The sequence below is a fragment of the Pimephales promelas genome, chromosome 3 (genome assembly GCF_988280905.1).
Source record: "Pimephales promelas chromosome 3, fPimPro1.hap1.1, whole genome shotgun sequence".
NCBI classification, from domain to species: domain Eukaryota; kingdom Metazoa; phylum Chordata; class Actinopteri; order Cypriniformes; family Leuciscidae; genus Pimephales; species Pimephales promelas.
In genome coordinates, this window is record NC_142771.1 from 46,379,880 (window position 1) to 46,384,879 (window position 5,000).

Consider the following 5,000-nt stretch of genomic DNA (forward strand, 5'->3'; position numbering starts at 1 on the left):
AGGCCCGACCCTGCTTAGCTTCCGAGATCAGACGAGTTCGGGCGTTCTCAAGGTGGTATGGCCGTAAGCGAAATCTGCTGCCAAAATTGGGCTATTTGAATGGTTAGAACATTAGGGTAGTAAACTATATAAAGCTTACAGCACCTGGTATTCCCAGGCGGTCTTCCATCCAAGTACTAACCAGGCCCGACCCTGCTTAGCTTCCGAGATCAGACGAGTTCGGGCGTTCTCAAGGTGGTATGGCCGTAAGCGAAATCTGCTGCCAAAATTGGGCTATTTGAATGGTTAGAACATTAGGGTAGTAAACTATATAAAGCTTACAGCACCTGGTATTCCCAGGCGGTCTCCCATCCAAGTACTAACCAGGCCCGACCCTGCTTAGCTTCCGAGATCAGACGAGTTCGGGCGTTCTCAAGGTGGTATGGCCGTAAGCGAAATCTGCTGCCAAAATTGGGCTATTTGAATGGTTAGAACATTAGGGTAGTAAACTATATAAAGCTTACAGCACCTGGTATTCCCAGGCGGTCTCCCATCCAAGTACTAACCAGGCCCGACCCTGCTTAGCTTCCGAGATCAGACGAGTTCGGGCGTTCTCAAGGTGGTATGGCCGTAAGCGAAATCTGCTGCCAAAATTGGGCTATTTGAATGGTTAGAACATTAGGGTAGTAAACTATATAAAGCTTACAGCACCTGGTATTCCCAGGCGGTCTCCCATCCAAGTACTAACCAGGCCCGACCCTGCTTAGCTTCCGAGATCAGACGAGTTCGGGCGTTCTCAAGGTGGTATGGCCGTAAGCGAAATCTGCTGCCAAAATTGGGCTATTTGAATGGTTAGAACATTAGGGTAGTAAACTATATAAAGCTTACAGCACCTGGTATTCCCAGGCGGTCTCCCATCCAAGTACTAACCAGGCCCGACCCTGCTTAGCTTCCGAGATCAGACGAGTTCGGGCGTTCTCAAGGTGGTATGGCCGTAAGCGAAATCTGCTGCCAAAATTGGGCTATTTGAATGGTTAGAACATTAGGGTAGTAAACTATATAAAGCTTACAGCACCTGGTATTCCCAGGCGGTCTCCCATCCAAGTACTAACCAGGCCCGACCCTGCTTAGCTTCCGAGATCAGACGAGTTCGGGCGTTCTCAAGGTGGTATGGCCGTAAGCGAAATCTGCTGCCAAAATTGGGCTATTTGAATGGTTAGAACATTAGGGTAGTAAACTATATAAAGCTTACAGCACCTGGTATTCCCAGGCGGTCTCCCATTCAAGTACTAACCAGGCCCGACCCTGCTTAGCTTCCGAGATCAGACGAGTTCGGGCGTTCTCAAGGTGGTATGGCCGTAAGCGAAATCCGCTGCCAAAATTGGGCTATTTGAAGAAGAAAAAAAAAGAGACTCTTTCAGGCTTTCTGAAGAAACTCAGAGAATATTTCAGGCATTTCGAGGGGAAAAAAGACAATTTAGGATTTTTGAACCATTTCATTGACTCTTTTTTTTTTTTTTTTTTTTAAACAATAAAGCTTACAGCACCTGGTATTCCCAGGCGGTCTCCCATCCAAGTACTAACCAGGCCCGACCCTGCTTAGCTTCCGAGATCAGACGAGTTCGGGCGTTCTCAAGGTGGTATGGCCGTAAGCGAAATCTGCTGCCAAAATTGGGCTATTTGAATGGTTAGAACATTAGGGTAGTAAACTATATAAAGCTTACAGCACCTGGTATTCCCAGGCGGTCTTCCATCCAAGTACTAACCAGGCCCGACCCTGCTTAGCTTCCGAGATCAGACGAGTTCGGGCGTTCTCAAGGTGGTATGGCCGTAAGCGAAATCTGCTGCCAAAATTGGGCTATTTGAATGGTTAGAACATTAGGGTAGTAAACTATATAAAGCTTACAGCACCTGGTATTCCCAGGCGGTCTCCCATCCAAGTACTAACCAGGCCCGACCCTGCTTAGCTTCCGAGATCAGACGAGTTCGGGCGTTCTCAAGGTGGTATGGCCGTAAGCGAAATCTGCTGCCAAAATTGGGCTATTTGAATGGTTAGAACATTAGGGTAGTAAACTATATAAAGCTTACAGCACCTGGTATTCCCAGGCGGTCTCCCATTCAAGTACTAACCAGGCCCGACCCTGCTTAGCTTCCGAGATCAGACGAGTTCGGGCGTTCTCAAGGTGGTATGGCCGTAAGCGAAATCCGCTGCCAAAATTGGGCTATTTGAAGAAGAAAAAAAAAGAGACTCTTTCAGGCTTTCTGAAGAAACTCAGAGAATATTTCAGGCATTTCGAGGGGAAAAAAGACAATTTAGGATTTTTGAACCATTTCATTGACTCTTTTTTTTTTTTTTTTTTTTTTTATACAATAAAGCTTACAGCACCTGGTATTCCCAGGCGGTCTCCCATCCAAGTACTAACCTGGCCCGACCCTGCTTAGCTTCCGAGATCAGACGAGTTCGGGCGTTCTCAAGGTGGTATGGCCGTAAGCGAAATCTGCTGCCAAAATTGGGCTATTTGAATGGTTAGAACATTAGGGTAGTAAACTATATAAAGCTTACAGCACCTGGTATTCCCAGGCGGTCTCCCATCCAAGTACTAACCAGGCCCGACCCTGCTTAGCTTCCGAGATCAGACGAGTTCGGGCGTTCTCAAGGTGGTATGGCCGTAAGCGAAATCTGTTGCCAAAATTGGGCTATTTGAATGGTTAGAACATTAGGGTAGTAAACTATATAAAGCTTACAGCACCTGGTATTCCCAGGCGGTCTCCCATTCAAGTACTAACCAGGCCCGACCCTGCTTAGCTTCCGAGATCAGACGAGTTCGGGCGTTCTCAAGGTGGTATGGCCGTAAGCGAAATCTGCTGCCAAAATTGGGCTATTTGAATGGTTAGAACATTAGGGTAGTAAACTATATAAAGCTTACAGCACCTGGTATTCCCAGGCGGTCTCCCATCCAAGTACTAACCAGGCCCGACCCTGCTTAGCTTCCGAGATCAGACGAGTTCGGGCGTTCTCAAGGTGGTATGGCCGTAAGCGAAATCCGCTGCCAAAATTGGGCTATTTGAAGAAGAAAAAAAAAGAGACTCTTTCAGGCTTTCTGAAGAAACTCAGAGAATATTTCAGGCATTTCGAGGGGAAAAAAGACAATTTAGGATTTTTGAACCATTTCATTGACTCTTTTTTTTTTTTTTTTTTTTTTATACAATAAAGCTTACAGCACCTGGTATTCCCAGGCGGTCTCCCATCCAAGTACTAACCTGGCCCGACCCTGCTTAGCTTCCGAGATCAGACGAGTTCGGGCGTTCTCAAGGTGGTATGGCCGTAAGCGAAATCTGCTGCCAAAATTGGGCTATTTGAATGGTTAGAACATTAGGGTAGTAAACTATATAAAGCTTACAGCACCTGGTATTCCCAGGCGGTCTCCCATCCAAGTACTAACCAGGCCCGACCCTGCTTAGCTTCCGAGATCAGACGAGTTCGGGCGTTCTCAAGGTGGTATGGCCGTAAGCGAAATCTGTTGCCAAAATTGGGCTATTTGAATGGTTAGAACATTAGGGTAGTAAACTATATAAAGCTTACAGCACCTGGTATTCCCAGGCGGTCTCCCATTCAAGTACTAACCAGGCCCGACCCTGCTTAGCTTCCGAGATCAGACGAGTTCGGGCGTTCTCAAGGTGGTATGGCCGTAAGCGAAATCTGCTGCCAAAATTGGGCTATTTGAATGGTTAGAACATTAGGGTAGTAAACTATATAAAGCTTACAGCACCTGGTATTCCCAGGCGGTCTCCCATCCAAGTACTAACCAGGCCCGACCCTGCTTAGCTTCCGAGATCAGACGAGTTCGGGCGTTCTCAAGGTGGTATGGCCGTAAGCGAAATCTGCTGCCAAAATTGGGCTATTTGAATGGTTAGAACATTAGGGTAGTAAACTATATAAAGCTTACAGCACCTGGTATTCCCAGGCGGTCTCCCATTCAAGTACTAACCAGGCCCGACCCTGCTTAGCTTCCGAGATCAGACGAGTTCGGGCGTTCTCAAGGTGGTATGGCCGTAAGCGAAATCCGCTGCCAAAATTGGGCTATTTGAAGAAGAAAAAAAAAGAGACTCTTTCAGGCTTTCTGAAGAAACTCAGAGAATATTTCAGGCATTTCGAGGGGAAAAAAGACAATTTAGGATTTTTGAACCATTTCATTGACTCTTTTTTTTTTTTTTTTTTTTTAAACAATAAAGCTTACAGCACCTGGTATTCCCAGGCGGTCTCCCATCCAAGTACTAACCAGGCCCGACCCTGCTTAGCTTCCGAGATCAGACGAGTTCGGGCGTTCTCAAGGTGGTATGGCCGTAAGCGAAATCTGCTGCCAAAATTGGGCTATTTGAATGGTTAGAACATTAGGGTAGTAAACTATATAAAGCTTACAGCACCTGGTATTCCCAGGCGGTCTCCCATCCAAGTACTAACCAGGCCCGACCCTGCTTAGCTTCCGAGATCAGACGAGTTCGGGCGTTCTCAAGGTGGTATGGCCGTAAGCGAAATCTGCTGCCAAAATTGGGCTATTTGAATGGTTAGAACATTAGGGTAGTAAACTATATAAAGCTTACAGCACCTGGTATTCCCAGGCGGTCTCCCATCCAAGTACTAACCAGGCCCGACCCTGCTTAGCTTCCGAGATCAGACGAGTTCGGGCGTTCTCAAGGTGGTATGGCCGTAAGCGAAATCTGCTGCCAAAATTGGGCTATTTGAATGGTTAGAACATTAGGGTAGTAAACTATATAAAGCTTACAACACCTGGTATTCCCAGGCGGTCTCTTATCCAAGTACTAACCAGGCCCGACCCTGCTTAGCTTCCGAGATCAGACGAGTTCGGGCGTTCTCAAGGTGGTATGGCCGTAAGCGAAATCTGCTGCCAAAATTGGGCTATTTGAATGGTTAGAACATTAGGTTAGTAAACTATATAAAGCTTACAGCACCTGGTATTCCCAGGCGGTCTCCCATCCAAGTACTAACCAGGCCCGACCCT

General features: G+C 46.9%; 25 non-coding genes and 1 pseudogene across 25 annotated transcripts in view; all 26 read right to left on the reverse strand.

Moving 5' to 3' along the window:
- LOC148990213 (5S ribosomal RNA) overlaps positions 1-69 on the reverse strand; it is a 119-nt gene extending 50 nt beyond the window's left edge. The window contains exon 1 of the ribosomal RNA XR_016156733.1: positions 1-69. This exon is cut by the window's left edge and continues 50 nt beyond it. This is a non-coding gene — a ribosomal RNA (5S ribosomal RNA).
- A 63-nt stretch (positions 70-132) lies between these two features.
- Positions 133-251, reverse strand: LOC148990214 (5S ribosomal RNA). The gene has a single exon (XR_016161718.1). It is a non-coding gene; the product is annotated as a 5S ribosomal RNA (ribosomal RNA).
- A 63-nt stretch (positions 252-314) lies between these two features.
- LOC148990215 (5S ribosomal RNA) lies at positions 315-433 on the reverse strand. The gene has a single exon (XR_016156734.1). It is a non-coding gene; the product is annotated as a 5S ribosomal RNA (ribosomal RNA).
- A 63-nt stretch (positions 434-496) lies between these two features.
- LOC148990216 (5S ribosomal RNA) lies at positions 497-615 on the reverse strand. Its single transcript, XR_016156735.1, has one exon. It is a non-coding gene; the product is annotated as a 5S ribosomal RNA (ribosomal RNA).
- A 63-nt stretch (positions 616-678) lies between these two features.
- LOC148990217 (5S ribosomal RNA) lies at positions 679-797 on the reverse strand. Its single transcript, XR_016156736.1, has one exon. It is a non-coding gene; the product is annotated as a 5S ribosomal RNA (ribosomal RNA).
- A 63-nt stretch (positions 798-860) lies between these two features.
- On the reverse strand, positions 861-979 carry LOC148990218 (5S ribosomal RNA). The gene has a single exon (XR_016156737.1). It is a non-coding gene; the product is annotated as a 5S ribosomal RNA (ribosomal RNA).
- Positions 980-1,042: 63 nt separating this feature from the next.
- Positions 1,043-1,161, reverse strand: LOC148990219 (5S ribosomal RNA). Its single transcript, XR_016156739.1, has one exon. It is a non-coding gene; the product is annotated as a 5S ribosomal RNA (ribosomal RNA).
- Positions 1,162-1,224: 63 nt separating this feature from the next.
- Positions 1,225-1,343, reverse strand: LOC148990220 (5S ribosomal RNA). The gene has a single exon (XR_016160766.1). It is a non-coding gene; the product is annotated as a 5S ribosomal RNA (ribosomal RNA).
- A 171-nt stretch (positions 1,344-1,514) lies between these two features.
- On the reverse strand, positions 1,515-1,633 carry LOC148990221 (5S ribosomal RNA). The gene has a single exon (XR_016156740.1). It is a non-coding gene; the product is annotated as a 5S ribosomal RNA (ribosomal RNA).
- Positions 1,634-1,696: 63 nt separating this feature from the next.
- On the reverse strand, positions 1,697-1,815 carry LOC148990222 (5S ribosomal RNA). Its single transcript, XR_016161720.1, has one exon. It is a non-coding gene; the product is annotated as a 5S ribosomal RNA (ribosomal RNA).
- A 63-nt stretch (positions 1,816-1,878) lies between these two features.
- LOC148990223 (5S ribosomal RNA) lies at positions 1,879-1,997 on the reverse strand. Its single transcript, XR_016156741.1, has one exon. It is a non-coding gene; the product is annotated as a 5S ribosomal RNA (ribosomal RNA).
- Positions 1,998-2,060: 63 nt separating this feature from the next.
- Positions 2,061-2,179, reverse strand: LOC148990224 (5S ribosomal RNA). The gene has a single exon (XR_016160767.1). It is a non-coding gene; the product is annotated as a 5S ribosomal RNA (ribosomal RNA).
- Positions 2,180-2,353: 174 nt separating this feature from the next.
- Positions 2,354-2,472, reverse strand: LOC148990225 (5S ribosomal RNA). The gene has a single exon (XR_016167970.1). It is a non-coding gene; the product is annotated as a 5S ribosomal RNA (ribosomal RNA).
- A 63-nt stretch (positions 2,473-2,535) lies between these two features.
- LOC148990226 (5S ribosomal RNA) lies at positions 2,536-2,654 on the reverse strand. The gene has a single exon (XR_016156742.1). It is a non-coding gene; the product is annotated as a 5S ribosomal RNA (ribosomal RNA).
- Positions 2,655-2,717: 63 nt separating this feature from the next.
- On the reverse strand, positions 2,718-2,836 carry LOC148990227 (5S ribosomal RNA). The gene has a single exon (XR_016160768.1). It is a non-coding gene; the product is annotated as a 5S ribosomal RNA (ribosomal RNA).
- Positions 2,837-2,899: 63 nt separating this feature from the next.
- On the reverse strand, positions 2,900-3,018 carry LOC148990228 (5S ribosomal RNA). Its single transcript, XR_016156743.1, has one exon. It is a non-coding gene; the product is annotated as a 5S ribosomal RNA (ribosomal RNA).
- A 173-nt stretch (positions 3,019-3,191) lies between these two features.
- LOC148990229 (5S ribosomal RNA) lies at positions 3,192-3,310 on the reverse strand. The gene has a single exon (XR_016167982.1). It is a non-coding gene; the product is annotated as a 5S ribosomal RNA (ribosomal RNA).
- Positions 3,311-3,373: 63 nt separating this feature from the next.
- On the reverse strand, positions 3,374-3,492 carry LOC148990230 (5S ribosomal RNA). The gene has a single exon (XR_016156744.1). It is a non-coding gene; the product is annotated as a 5S ribosomal RNA (ribosomal RNA).
- Positions 3,493-3,555: 63 nt separating this feature from the next.
- LOC148990231 (5S ribosomal RNA) lies at positions 3,556-3,674 on the reverse strand. The gene has a single exon (XR_016160769.1). It is a non-coding gene; the product is annotated as a 5S ribosomal RNA (ribosomal RNA).
- Positions 3,675-3,737: 63 nt separating this feature from the next.
- On the reverse strand, positions 3,738-3,856 carry LOC148990232 (5S ribosomal RNA). The gene has a single exon (XR_016156745.1). It is a non-coding gene; the product is annotated as a 5S ribosomal RNA (ribosomal RNA).
- Positions 3,857-3,919: 63 nt separating this feature from the next.
- LOC148990233 (5S ribosomal RNA) lies at positions 3,920-4,038 on the reverse strand. Its single transcript, XR_016160771.1, has one exon. It is a non-coding gene; the product is annotated as a 5S ribosomal RNA (ribosomal RNA).
- Positions 4,039-4,210: 172 nt separating this feature from the next.
- LOC148990234 (5S ribosomal RNA) lies at positions 4,211-4,329 on the reverse strand. Its single transcript, XR_016156746.1, has one exon. It is a non-coding gene; the product is annotated as a 5S ribosomal RNA (ribosomal RNA).
- A 63-nt stretch (positions 4,330-4,392) lies between these two features.
- On the reverse strand, positions 4,393-4,511 carry LOC148990235 (5S ribosomal RNA). Its single transcript, XR_016156747.1, has one exon. It is a non-coding gene; the product is annotated as a 5S ribosomal RNA (ribosomal RNA).
- A 63-nt stretch (positions 4,512-4,574) lies between these two features.
- On the reverse strand, positions 4,575-4,693 carry LOC148990236 (5S ribosomal RNA). Its single transcript, XR_016156748.1, has one exon. It is a non-coding gene; the product is annotated as a 5S ribosomal RNA (ribosomal RNA).
- Positions 4,694-4,756: 63 nt separating this feature from the next.
- Positions 4,757-4,875, reverse strand: LOC148990237 (5S ribosomal RNA; annotated as a pseudogene).
- Positions 4,876-4,938: 63 nt separating this feature from the next.
- The window catches only part of LOC148990238 (5S ribosomal RNA), a 119-nt gene continuing 57 nt past the window's right edge, over positions 4,939-5,000 (reverse strand). The window contains exon 1 of the ribosomal RNA XR_016156750.1: positions 4,939-5,000. This exon is cut by the window's right edge and continues 57 nt beyond it. This is a non-coding gene — a ribosomal RNA (5S ribosomal RNA).